The following is a 13,759-nucleotide window of genomic DNA, read 5'->3' on the forward strand; positions in this document are numbered from 1 at the left end:
ACCAAGAACTCTTTATATTCATGGCATCATAATCTCTTTTGGCCCATCCTAACGTAGCAGAGGGAGGCAGTGAAAGCTCCGAACGGCAACCAGTGCTAAACCATTTCTTTCTCACTTGGGCGAACCTGACATTCTGAGAAGGCAAAACATGTTGACCCTTTGAGGACTGAGGCAGGAATGGGGAAAAGCCACATGGTCTGGGAATAGAAAAATGGCACCACAAGGAGCAAGTAAAAAAAACCATAAACTCATAGTAACTTCTAACTTTGCTGTTTACCTGGCACAGACTTGAGGAAAGAGAGTTAAGAAGCTATAGGCTGAAGGATGCATGGGAAGGATATACATAATACCAGTAGAGGACATGAGCCAGACTGATAAAGGGATGAAAGAGTCTGGCTTTGGATAAACCTCCTTCTTCATACCGACCTGCTGAAAGTGTAAATTATTAACATAATTTTATGCTACTATTGTACAAAACATGGTCCAGAGAGATTTTTCAAATATTAACCCAAAGCAAGTTTTTTCCACTTTTCTTGATGAGTCTGCTTACAGTTACAATCAGATTTTATTACAATTATTACAGTTATGATAATGTTATTATAACCCAAATAATGTTTTGCAATAAATTTTTTCCAGTTACAGCTCACGACAGAAGTCCTCAGAAGATTGTTAAATAGAAGCCATGTGTGACATTATAAGAAACTGGCTTAATGAAGAATATAAAATATTTAAAAAATTAATACGTTTCCTCTTTTAACATTCTGTTGACATTTATCAAGCCTGATTCTGAGCCAGGTCCTGGGGTGAGGCACTGAAGCTTTACACATGCCCATCAATAAAGAGGCAATCGTGATACAAAGCGGTGAGTGTCCCAACGGGGAGAGTACAGGGTGTCAAGTGAGGCTACTGGGGGGTGCTGGGTGACCTCACACTTGGGAGGGTCAATAAAGGCTTCTTGGAAGAAGTTAGGTTTCAAGTTGAGATCTTAAGATTAGTAGGACTTACTCAAACAAGGGTGAAGGTGTTTCCAGCAGACAGAAGATACAACATGGGCAAAGGTCTGGAAGTAACAGAGCATAGTACACTACAGCAGGGATACTCATGTTTTTCCCACATCCCAGGTGGATCAAATGTGCACTGCCCTAAGGTCCCTGCATCCTAACTTAAGATGACAGCCTTAGAGAGACTGAAAGATGAGCAGTATGACTGGAGAACAAAGTGGGCCAAAGAGAAAGACAGGGCTGTATGGATGAACTGAGATCAGAGCATGAAGCCTCTTAGGAGTCTGGACTATATTCCTATGAAAACAGAAAACTTCGGTTTTCAGCATGTGAAAGACAATTTCTTTTCATTCCACAAAGAAAGAGCTGACCTGGGCCAACTCAAGTGACTTGTTTATTGGGGAGCAGTCTAGTTTAGGGGGTAAGAGCCGCAATTTTTTACTCCCAGGTCAATGTTTTAATCTAGCTTCCCTCACCTATAAGTTTATTTATTTTAGCTAAATAAATGATAACAATGGAAGCAGTAACTTCACAGGCGCCAAGGAACAGTCTGGTCTTATAAAAATGGAATGCAGGTTAGGGAACAGAGCAACCCAAGGCAGCTCAAGGGGGCAGGTTATCCTGTCACTCCTTCAGCAGTAGGTGTTCACTGCCTCACCACATGCCTTGCAGATAAGATTCAACCAAATACTGTGTCTTCCTCTTCAGTGTTTCTCAAATCTGCCTGCAACCTGTTCCATTTCCATAGAACACGCAATTTCCTTACACTTTAATACTCTTTGCGTTTTGCCTATTCTATATCTTCTCTTCTTTCCGAAAGCTTCAAAATCCCTACCCGACTACACTGAGCCAAATGGTCTCACTTATTAAATGACAGAAGCAATATGATCATACTCCCTCATCTTCCCACTACCAACTCTCCCAATCTCTGTCTGTCCCCATCTTTTCTGTCTTCCTTCCTTTTACAGAATAGGGCCTGAATCTACTTCCAGGACAACTGCATGAGTCTCTTACGGTGTTTGTTGAGAACTCAAGTTTCCTGGCCCACCCCAGACCTACAAAATTTGAATCATTGCTGGTAAGCTAGTAACTGACAGTTTGGAACAAGTACTCATCCAATCCTTTGAATTACTCATACTTCTTCATACTAACAATATCCCCTTTTTATAATAAAATGCTACTCATGACCTATGCAACTCTTGACCTCTACATGGCTATCTTTTTCAGAATAATTTCCTCAAAAGACCACCAGCAAACAGGTAACATGATTAAGCAAAGTGCATTCATTTATTTACGCAACAAGATTTATATTTCATCAACTCAAAGATACATTTTTTCAATATCTTAATATCTCAAAAGTCAAGATTGTCTTACAATCAATAGCCTTTAGCATTGTGCCATAGTTTAATTTGCAGTGTTTTACTTTCTTGGTTGCCCATACTATAATGCTGCATCTTACAATTGATCACGTCTCAGATTTCAATGAAATGTGGCTTTTGTGAGTTAGGCACTGAGATGGACTCCGGAGAGATGAGGAGAGAGAGACACAGGGCTTCTAGTGGAGGAAATGTATGATAAACTAGTAAATAGGCCAGGTGGGTTGTAATCAGTGCTACGAAGGAACTACACATCAGGGAAGGTATCTCTGAGGAGCTGACAACTTGAACTGAGAACTAAATGTCCTGTCATGCAGAGAACTTGGGGAAGAGACTGCAGGCAAAGGAAACAAGGACAATGGTCCCAAGGCAGAAGATGCCTGATATGCCTGGGTTCAGTGAACAGAACTGAGTGACTGACACACATACTAAGTGAGGCAGAACATGCAGACCGTGTTGGATAAGAAGTGTGGATTGTATTCCAAGTTCAATGTGAATCACTGACTGGTTTTATGAGGAATAGTGACATACCTTGATTTACATTTTAAAAAATCATTCAGGATTTTCCTGGAGAATAGGCTGTGGAAGGAAAAAAGTGGAGACTGGGAGAATAATAGAACTCTGGATTGCACATGTTCTTCCAACCAGCAGCATATGACTGTTCCAGTTGTCCAGGCAGTAAAGGACGGAAGACTGAACTAGGTAGCAAGAGGTGGCCAGATCTGGGGTGCATTTTGGAAGGGGAACCCATGGGGTTTGGTGATGGACCAGGCATGGAGGATGAAGCAAAGAGAGGGACCCAGGATGACTCCAGGTTTTTGGCCTGAATAATTTGATGATTGGCAGGTGCTACTTACTGAGAAGTTTCGAATAACATATAATTTACATGGATATGTGGTATTTGCTGGAAATGATTCACTGCAAATTTATTATAGTAACAAGAATAAAGATCATTAATTCATCCAAAAAACATACATTGAGCTTCTACAATATTACAGGTAAAGGATATAAAGGTCCAGGATATAAAGTAGCTTAAGCCATGAATCTTGCCTTCATGGAACTTGAGACTACAACAATTAAATTTAAATTTGTGTTGATAGCCTCTTCTAGCAACTTTGGATTTGATGGTACTAATTCATTTAATATTTTAGCCAATGTTTAAAAATTTTTTTATTAGGGATAATCATAAACACTTACAAAAGTTGGCAGAGTTGTATTATGAAAGCTTAAATATTCATTTTCCAGCTTCAACAATTATCCACTCTGCCAATCTGGTTTTTTCTGTGCCCTGACTCATATGGCCCTGCCATATTATTTGAAGCAAATACCAGACATCATATCATTTCGTTCATAAATATTTCAGTAGGGTCTAAAGAAAAAAGAAGTCTTTTAAAAAACATAACTATGATACCAAATAGCTCCCAAAATGATAATTCTTTAATATCAATTTAACAGTTTAAATAATGTGTCATCTAACTTCAGTTCACAGAATTTTATGTACTTAATATGCTTAAAACAAAGTTATTTTAAATTTCTGTTGCGTTCAATGCTAATACCACTATTTATCAACGAAAAATGTGCTCTCCAATTCTCTGAACAAAAACATGCCCATTCTTGTAAAACAAAATTACTTAACTCTAAAACAACCTCCAAGGGCGTTAGTAAGAAACACTATTACCCACTTAGTGCTCAAGCTAGATGGCTAATTTGCCACCTGGGAGAACCCAGAAGTAATTTAGCGACACAAGTGAGAGAGACCTAAGGAAAAGTGGCAGATTAAGTAATTAAATCCTCCAAAGAAAAGGACAGGGAAAGTATAAACTTTGGACTTTGAAGCTCAATTTATCCAATTCAGTCGTGGTTTTAAGTGTTGCTCATCATAGTCTACACAGTGCCAAAGCTTTTGTTCACTTGATACCTTGGGATTTCAGATTTCCTCTTTCCTTAAAAATGGAACATGTCAGTATGGCAAAAGAGAAGAGAATACCACAACAAAAGCAATAACAACAATCACGAAATGTATATGGCATCTCCTAAGCCAACCCGAGCACTCTTCCAGTCCTTTCTGTACATGAATTACTTTGTGGAACACCATAGAAGCAGATTCATTTTCAGGTTCATGGATTTACCCATAACTTTCTCATCAGTGATTATAGGAAGGTGGCTGCTTTACTGATAAATAGGCATTTTTGTTTACTCAGCAGCTATTACAGAGCATTGTGCTAGATCTCTTTGAATTAAAAAAAAAAAAAAAACTAATGAAAAACATCAGGCCAAATATCCCAGAAGTTCTCTCAACCCCAAGGAAGATAAATATAAAGAAAATCACACCCAGGAACATCAAGTACCAAATACAAACAAAGTATCTTACAAGCAACAGAGGAAAAATTTATATTCCCACATAAAACACTTCAGCCCCAGGTGCCTTGCTGGTAAATTCCATGGAGAATTGAAGGATGAAATAACACCAGTATTACACAACTACTCTTAGAAAATAAGGATTTTTAAAAGGGGGGGCGGGAGAGCACTGCTCAAGGTTTTTTATGAGGCCAGATTAATCCTGATACTAAAGCCTGATAATGACATTGAAAGAAAGTAAAATTACTGATGGACCTCTTCATAAATATAGATGCAAAAATCCTAAACAAAATATTAGCCAACCAACTGAACGATACATAAAAAAGATAATCTATCATGATCAAAGTGAGTTTATTTCAAGAATGCAAGGTTGGTTTAACATTCAAAAATCAATTGATATAATTCACACATTAACAAAATAAAGGAGAAAAATCAAATGATTACCTCAATATAAAAAGGAAAAGTATCTGATAAGTTCAACATTCATTCATGCTAAAATCTTAGCAAACTAAGAAGAGATGAAAACCTCCTTAATCTGATAAACAGTATCTACAAGAAAACCTACAGTAAACATCATACTCAATGGTGAAATATTAAAAGCTTTCTTCTTGAGATTGGAAAGAGGCAAGTATGCACTGCCACCATTATTCAACATTGACTATATAGCTCACAGTCAATGCAAGAAGAGAAAAAAAGAAATGAAAATAAAACAATTGGAAATGAAGATATAAAATACCCCATTTCTTGCAGATTGCATAATTATGTATGCAGAAAATCCAAAATAATCTACAAACTATTAGAATTAGTAAGTGAATTTAGCGAGTTTGCCAAATAGGTCAATACACAAAAATCAATATACTTCTATATACTAGTAACAAGCAGTTTGAAAATAATATTTAAGAAATATCATTTAGAGCAATATCAAAAACATAAAGTATGAAGAAATCCAACAAAAGATGTACAATATTGCTACACAGAGATATTTGAAATATTTTTGAGAAAATGAAAAGAAGCAAATGAATGGAGGGATACATCAGGTTCTTGAATTGGAAGACTCAATATAGTAAAAATGTAAATCCAGGTCATATTGATCTAAGGCGATTTCAAAAAAATTTCCTGCAGTTTTCTCCTTTACTTTTAGGGGAAGGTGGGTTCAAAATTACAAGCTGATTCTAAAATACATATGGGAAAAATAAAAAACAAAAAAATAAAATAAAACACATATAGATGGTCATGATACTCCTGATGTAGAAAAACAAAGTAGTAAGACTTGTTCTACAAGATACAACATGAAGCATAAAGCTACAGAAATTACAATGGTGTGTCTCTGGTACAAAGACAGATAAGGATAGATAACAGGACAACAGAATAGAAAAGAGTGCAGAAAAGAACCACTTACATATGGACGCTAGATGTATTGACGCTATAGAGCAGTGGGGAGGATGGGTTTGTTTTTTTCCCAATAAATTGTGCTGCATCACGTAAATATCCATTAAAAAATCTGTCTTAACTTCTACCTCAAACTGGGTAGATTGTAGCTATAATTACAAAAGGGGAAACAATAAAGCTTCTAAAGATGATTAAGAAGAATATCTTCACGACCTTGAGAAAGTGGAAGATTTCTTACACATGACACTAAAAACACTCACCATAAAAAACGTGATAAATTGGAATAAATAAAACTTAAATGTCTGTTCATCAACAGATACTGTTAAGAGAATGAAAATGCAAATTAGAATGGGAGAAGATATTTGCAATAAGTGAAGGATAAGGGTGTGTTTATCCAGACTATATAAAGAACCCCTCAATAAGATCAACCAGATCAACAAGAAAAAAGCAGACAAACAACCCAACAGAAAAATGGTCAAGGCACTTCCCAAAAGAGGATGTCCAAATGATCAATAAACATATGAAAGTGTGCTGAACTTCATGAGTTATCAGGGAAATGAACATTAAAACCACAATGACATACAATTTTGAAGGAATTAATTGAGTTTGCATAGTACTTAAAGATTCAGCAAAATAATATTAAATAGTTAGAATAATAACAATACAATTAATGTAGCATTTATGTTCTATACAATCAAGCCAAATGTATCTTTCTACATACAATCACCTCTTTATGTTACTTAAACTTCTTTCCTCTTTCCTCTCTAACTGAACTTTCATGCCCCCTTATCCACTTAATTTTAAAATTTTTAATTCACTTTCTCAAGTAAGGTCATAAATTCTCAGAGTTCAAAACCATGAAGTACAAAGATATAAATTAGCAAGGCACTCTTTTACAACTTTTTTCCATCCATCCCACCAAACGGTTGCTATTTCCTTTAAGAAACTTTTTACACATCTACAAGAAATGCAAATATAACTATTTTGTCCCTTTCTGACCCAAATGTTAGCAAATAATATTCACCTTATTTTCTTTACTTAACCATATATTGTGGAGATATTTTTATATCACATATGTCGAGTTTCCTTGTTTTTTGTGACTTTTTAATAACTGCTAGTATTCCACTGTACTATAAGCAGTCTTATTTCCCACATTGACGCACATTTAGATTGTTTCTAGCATATATTTTGCTATGGCTAATAATGCCACAGCGAATAAACTTATACATAAATTATCCATATAAACTTATACATAAATTATATACACGTGTGCAAGTATATCACTAAGATAAATTCCCCAGACTAAAATTGTTAGATCAAAGGGAACATGCTTGTACTTTTAATGGACAAGCCCAGTTTGCTCTCAATTAGATAATTACATATTTTTAAAAACCTCACAGTGAAGATGCAACAATGAGGTACAAAAGGAATAATGTGTGAATGCTTACGATACAGTTTTATCCAATAGGTGAAGTGCATATTCAGATGTGGGAATCCAAAGGGTAATAAATGTTTCTTCCTTAATTTGAAAGAATTATAAGCCCAATCCAATTTTTCTTCTTGAAATGCATGCTGAGATGTATTATCAGATGGTAAGCAAACAATTTTTTAGGATTCAATAGCTTCTCTTGATTCTTTAAGAAGATAACTCCAAAATTCTGATCAATCCCTAAAGAATATTAGTATGAAGAGATTTTTCAATGCAAATTACTATTTAGACTGAAAGAGAAAAGTGTAATGTATGCTCAGATAAACAGAATGAGTACATATTCATTTAATTATGATAGAATTTACTCTTTGAAAGGCAGAAATTTTATAAGAGACCAGATATTTGGTTACACCTTAGAAAGGGAAATATTTCTAAAAGAAAAATTTTGGGTTTACTTCGCTTAAATGGTATCCATTCTTTTTTTCCACCTTTATGTCAATCTAAATCAGATATTCCAATTTTTTTTTTTTTTTATTAATGTTATGATGGATTACAAGCTTGTGAAATTTCAGTTGTACATTTTTGTTAGTCATGTTGTGGGTGCACCCAGATATTCCAATTTTTTAAAACCAGAAAATAAAGACACTACATAGGTAATTTATGAAAAGAACCCCAAAACGGGAATCAGATACCAGGTTCTGGAGCTGTTTATGTGGTTTTGTGTCCTTGAGTTTCAGGAACACACACAACCAACTCTCTCAGAGATGGACTAATTCACCTTTAGGATTTCCCGCTTGCTCTGAAATTGTATTATAAGACGTGCTCTTACAAACTTACTTACAAAAAGACCGAACTGCACTTAAGCTCTCTAAAGCTTAGTTTTAACTAAAAAAGCTGTAGAGCGTAGGAGTTAAAAGATTCCAGAGTCAAAGTGGCTGTGCCCCTCACTACTCGTTCCTTCATCTCTCCCTTGTCCAGCATCTGCAACTGTAAAATTCCATCTGGTTGGAATATACCAACCACACTGGGTTGTTTAGAGGACTGTATGAGTTTTTATGTAAAATACCGGGAACTGTACCTGGCAGACCTGGCAGATAGGGAATACTCCATAAAAGTTTGCTAATACTTATCTTCCTTGATACTTAGAAAGCAGTATTTCACAAAATTAATTTTAGAAATTAAAAACTCTTTTAAGCTTATTTCTTACTTGAGAACATTGAAAATTCTGCATTCATAATTCAGCATTCTCATTCATAATTCAGTGTTCTTCCTCCAAAAGCATATACTTAAAGGAAGATAGATAAAAGTACCAATTACACGAATATACTGTATTCCAGTAAGTAGGACTGAATGCTGAGGTACATAAGAAAAATAAATCATATACCTTTACATCGAAAGTGCCCCCGTTTTCTTATAAAATTAACCAAGAACGGAAATACAGACATATAAATGTGGAAATATAGATACATAGGTCACAATAACGGACATGAAATGACATTGGAAATATTTTTAGTTCAGCCAGTATCACAGGCTGATAATTAGCATTACTCTAGTGAGAGAGGGAAGCCTTAAAATTTCTTTTTTTTACCAAGTTTAATTTCAGTAAAAAGGGCCAAACGAAAATTTCAGATGCCAGAAATAACTTTAAGTTTTAAAAACTTTTATAGAACCTACAAAAACCTTCTATAACTTCTCTCTCTCTTCATTGGTTTCTTTCCCTTGACCTTCAAAATATGCTTAAATATCCTAAAAATGACAAAAGCAAACAAAACTGAAAGCCATTGGTGATTTAGTTATGGAAAACTATTCGGCCCTTCCACAAATCATAGTAAATTCTCTTAACACCCCTGAAAAGTGAAACAAGAAAGTAAAATTTTGCAATGCGAGGGGATTTTGAGGACTTATAAGTAGGCAAATTAGTGCCCTTGACTCAAGCATGGGCACACAAAGCAACAGATTCAGGGAAAATTATTGCAAAATGGACATGTTGGCCCAGAAGAGTAATCTCGTATTTCCCCAAATGTGTTCCCTGTCTTTGGCAAGGTGTTTTTAATTCTCTCTTGGGCCCTATAGGATATGTTTACCCACTCATCTTGGTAAGGGATCTTCAAATTCTTGAAGACAGCTATGAGGTCCCTTTAGTCTTTTCTTCAAGGAAAACACCTCCACTTCTTGAACTACTCCTCACATATTGTTTGAAGTGTTTCCTTCTTCCTAGCTTTACTGGTTTATAAAAGTGTGACACTCAGAAACCAAAGCCATCATGCAGGTGTGGTCCGGCCACTGGGGAGATAGGATTATCCTCAACCACACTAAAACCTGAAAGAAAGGAAAATGAAAAGAAAAAAAGCTCCCAGGAATGATAAATTACCAAAATTAACCCAGGAAGAAGTGGAAAACTTGAATGGGCCAATTACAATAGAAGACATTTGTTTATGGCTTCTTCTACGAAAGCATCTATTTGCTAGGTTTTCACCTCTATTGCAACTGAATATTCTCTTATTGTCTTCCCTCTGTCTCTCTGTAGTTTTCTCTCTTTTCTCATCCTGTCTATTTTTCTCACCTTGTCTCTTTGTCTTGTCTACTTTTACTTTCTTGATCCTTAAATCAGGCTTCTAAAAGAATTAATCTTTTATTTCTTAAAATAATCAGCTTTTGGACTTGCTTATCCTTTATGTTGCTTTTTTTCTTTAATTTTTGCTTTTCTTTCTTTTGGTTTTCATCTTTAGCATTATCCTTTTTGTGCTTTTATTTGTTTCATTTTGTTATTCTTTTCCTAGTTTCTTAAGATGATTCCTTAATCCCTTTGGCTTCTGCTTTTACTCTGTAATAATGAATACAGCTTTTTCTATGTTCCAAAGATTTGGCATGAAATGTTCTCTCTTCATCATTTTCTAGGCAGGTTATAATCTGTTTTCATTTTTTATTTAAGTGTTTCTTAATTTCTATGCAGTTAAAATATTTTTGGTGACTTTTTGTATTATTTGTTTTCAACTTTACTTGATTACAAATAGAGTAAATGAATAATTTAATCTTAATTTAAAAAATATTAAGGTTTTATTTCTAGCCAATTATTTACTATTTAAAAAAATGGTTCTTGAATATTAAAATTTTTTACTCTAATCAACAGATGTAAGAGTCTATATAGATTTCAATTAAATCACAGCTTTGATGGTTTAAGCCAATTTCTCTATGAGCTTATCAATGATCTACTCGATCTGATTCTGAAAGAGGAGTACTGAAATTGCTTACTATAATTTTTTTCCAATTATCTTTGCACTTCTACTTTATATATTTTTGGTTTATATATTTAACTGCAATGTTGCCTGGTGCATACAGGTTTATGACATATCTTCATAAATTGTCTTCCCCCTACTTGGCAGTTTTACAATTAAATTCCACCTTTACCTCATCAGAAATTAATACCGCCACTTCTTCCCTCTTTAATTGGCATTTTTCTCCTATGACTTTGCTCGTTTCTTCTCATTTCAACTTCTTTTTAAATCACTTTGCTGTAAATGATTCTATGGACTAGTTTCCACTCAATACACAAATATTTACTCAGTGCCCACCATGGGCAAGGCACTCTACTAGCTACAGTAAATTTTTTTTTTCACATGTGTCGTCTGAACTACAGTAGATGAGAGATCCAGAACTGACAGCAAAACCAGTAAGCAAAACTTTGGATTGGTCTTGAAAACAAGACAGGGATACTAAGAAATATGGGTATAGGATTCTACTTATCAAAACTGAGTTACGAACATAATTTACGTTTGTTTCGGAATACGCTTGATAGTCTCAGTTTATATCCTATACCACGGCACTAGTGAATTCTGGGCTTTGTCCTCCCCCTTTGTAGTGTGCAGTGGAGAAATCAGCCACGTCCTAAGTACACTAAACCCTTTGGGAATCCCATCCCACACAGCGCTGCCGTCATCTCGGCTAATTCACAGAAAGTAATGTTCTTTTTATGGAGCTAATGTCAAAATAGTTTTTAAAAAATCCCAAAACCTTTCCTCTTGAAAATTCTTTAGCAAATAGAACAACAAAATCACTCCTTACGATACTACTCGTAAACCTGGAGGTAGTCCAAGTTTGATGCTTAAAAAATACATGTTCTATATTTTTACTCACAACCATTTAAATGTTTTTTTCTTTTTCCTACAGATTTTGGTCTTTCAGTATTGGCAAGCATCGATGCTTTCCTAGACCTTAAACCAAGTTAACATGGATCTTTAACTTAAAAAGAGCAATTTCAACAGAGCCTTTTCATACCGAAACAAAGTATCTTTGTGCACCATCCACCCAGTTCTAGGAATAGATTGCTAATTACCTGGAGTTTATAGATTTAATAAAGAAAAATGTAATTACCTTCTCTCTGGCTTCTAGTCATTATTTCCAGATATAAAAGACTGTTTAGCGTAGAATGACCAAATTTGCTCAGTGTATTTAAATATGAAAAGAGAAAATATATATACATTTTCCAAAAGCTGTCTTCTCTTTTTGACGTTTGAATTCGAATACTTCCAAAGCAGGGAGAAATCTTATTCCAGGAGTATAGCAATCTCTTTTAAAAGTAGGACTGGGACAGAGAGGTGTTCAAAAAAGACTTGCATGGTGAATAGAATATACTATAAACTCTTACTGAAAAGTCTTTTGATTAGATTGAAAAAGGACTGGCATATGCAGTGCTAAATGTCTTGATGTACTGCAAATACCTTTTAGAAAATCGTACTCTGCTTCAACTGAGCTTTTTCATTTCTTTCGGTGACTCCGATACAATGAAAACCTCTTGACTCCACTAATGGCCATAAAGTAAATACTGCTCATGTACTAGAACAGAGATAGGTCAAACATGCGGTTTTTGATCGAAATAATTCACTTAAGAAAACTAGCTAAGATAAAGTATAGAGGAAGACAGTAAGATACAGACCACATCAGAAGACTGTGAGCTACCTGGAAATAGTAGAACCCATCACAATATTTTAACAGAGTTAATAATCCTAAGTAAAATCGAAAATCAAGTTGTTTTTAAAAACTTTTATACCTTTGACTTATAAACCAAACATAGGTACAAGTATAACGGGAAAATAACACAATTTAAACGTTTTTATATAGTATTTGTATAGTTCCACAAATTTTTATATATACCGTACTTGTATACTGTATACTTTATATACTAAACACTTTACATATACTAATAGTATTTTGTATTGGTATTATTTCCAGTTTTATTATACGCTTTTATCTCTTTTTATATCAAATTACACAATAAATTTTCCATAATGCATATTCTAGAAATTAAATCCTTTTGGAATTACACAGAGTATATATATATCCGGAGATCCAACCTGGGTCCTGAAATCATTTTTTGTGTGTTGCTCACCTGTGTATTGTTGGTGGCAGAGACGCCAAGATTTCATCATATACCTAAATGGGTGCTGGACTAAAAAAGGGAAGTTAAGATAAATAAGTAACCTATCAGTTGTATTAATAATAGTACAAATGATGTCATGTTCATTCAACAATTCATTTAATAAATACTTACTACGTCCCAGGCACTATTACTCTTTGCATGTAAAAATAATGCTACTATACTATTGGCACATCACGGTTCTTTTGTATTTGTTTTAATGTTTTTCATCCAGTGAGAGAGAGAGATTTGGGCTATTACGTCAATCACATACCCATCTGGTCTTCCACAGGGTCAAGGGTCACCCAGGAAAGCAGTGCAATTCCTGGAGGGTTTAGGGATTGAATATGGAAACTTGCCTACTAAAAAGACTGACTTGATAAACATTTTTGATTCTCTGTTTTTGTTCAGGGAAAGGTTTTTAATATTTGTTTTAGTGTTACCCTCTCAAAACAGGAATGCACAGTGCCTTTTGTTATTCTACCATAGAAAAGTGGAGTACTGATGACACGTTCATGCTCTATAGTAAATGCTTAAATGGTAACCTTTCCAGAAACTTCCGGTATTGTCACAGTGAGCTGAATGATGATGTTGCTGACAGCAGCAACTAACATTTATTGAAGGTTAATAGCCAGACATTGTTCTAAGAACTTTCCATTGATCACTTCATTTTTTCCTGATAAAGACCCTATCAGGATCCCAAAGCACAGAAGAATAAGTAATTTGCCCAAAGTCACACAGAAAGAAAGTACTGAAGCTTTAATTCAAACCTACTCACTGCCAGAGCTTGAAC

The 13,759-nt window shown here is 34.8% G+C and overlaps 1 protein-coding gene across 2 annotated transcripts in view; it reads right to left on the minus strand.

Moving 5' to 3' along the window:
• The window catches only part of RNF217 (ring finger protein 217), a 121,055-nt gene that overhangs the window by 44,753 nt on the left and 62,543 nt on the right, over positions 1-13,759 (minus strand). The window lies entirely within an intron of this gene.

Source organism: Equus quagga, chromosome 11, assembly GCF_021613505.1.
Source record: "Equus quagga isolate Etosha38 chromosome 11, UCLA_HA_Equagga_1.0, whole genome shotgun sequence".
Lineage (NCBI taxonomy): Eukaryota > Metazoa > Chordata > Mammalia > Perissodactyla > Equidae > Equus > Equus quagga.